The sequence below is a fragment of the Neophocaena asiaeorientalis genome, unplaced genomic scaffold (assembly GCF_003031525.2).
Source record: "Neophocaena asiaeorientalis asiaeorientalis breed wild unplaced genomic scaffold, Neophocaena_asiaeorientalis_V1.1 scaffold155, whole genome shotgun sequence".
Classification (NCBI taxonomy): Eukaryota; Metazoa; Chordata; class Mammalia; order Artiodactyla; family Phocoenidae; genus Neophocaena; species Neophocaena asiaeorientalis.
Window position 1 is genome coordinate 4,299,322 of NW_020173040.1, and position 832 is coordinate 4,300,153.

Here is an 832-nt window from a genome sequence, read left to right on the forward strand (position 1 = left end):
CTCACACCTCAGTGTCTCGTCCTCTCCAAGGCCCTTTTCCTGGATGACCTTCGCAGCTTTAGTGACCCCTTTTGTTCCACTCTGCTGCCCGTGGGGAGGGTGACTCGGACCCCCAGGCTTGCATCAGTGTGGCCTGGATCCACAGAGGCCGCAGTGAGCAGTTCGCAGTAAGCTGCCAGGGCTGGTCCTACTCTCGCAGGCCGTCCTCACCCTCCCCTCCCTCTGCCTGGCGCTCCTGCATGGGAAAGGGGCGTCCTCACATACATTTTCTCCCAGGCATCGCTGGCGTAAGGGCCTCCTTCACTTTCATGCTGGTATTTTAATTGGGGGAGGGGCAGTAAACACCTAAGCACACGTGTCAGGTGGTGACCAGGATGAATAAAAAACAATGATGGAGGGAAGGGGTCCCCGAGTGGAGGGGCTCTGCAGCTGTCAAGGTGCTGATCAGGAAGGCTTCCTTCAACAGGTGACCTTTAAACAAGGACCTGAACAAGGTGAGCTAGGGAGCCTGGCAGATACCCGGGCAGAGGTTCCAGGCAGAGAAGGGCAAAGGCAAGCTCAGGAGGTGGAGGACCCTGGGGTGTGTGGGTGGGAGGAGGGCAGAGGGGGAGGGGCCCTGTGGGATAAGAAGTAATGTATCTGGTCCTGTCCCTGATTCCTAGAGCAGAGCTCCTAAACCCTTGGAATTTCCCAAGTGATAAGGGCGTCTTCTGTTCTTTCTAAGGATCCCTCCAGAGCAGGGGTTTATGCTAATGAGGTAACTTAGGGTGGGGCCCTAGATCCCCTCAGGGTGGGGCCGGTCACCAGCAGACCAAAGGATTAGAAGGAAGGA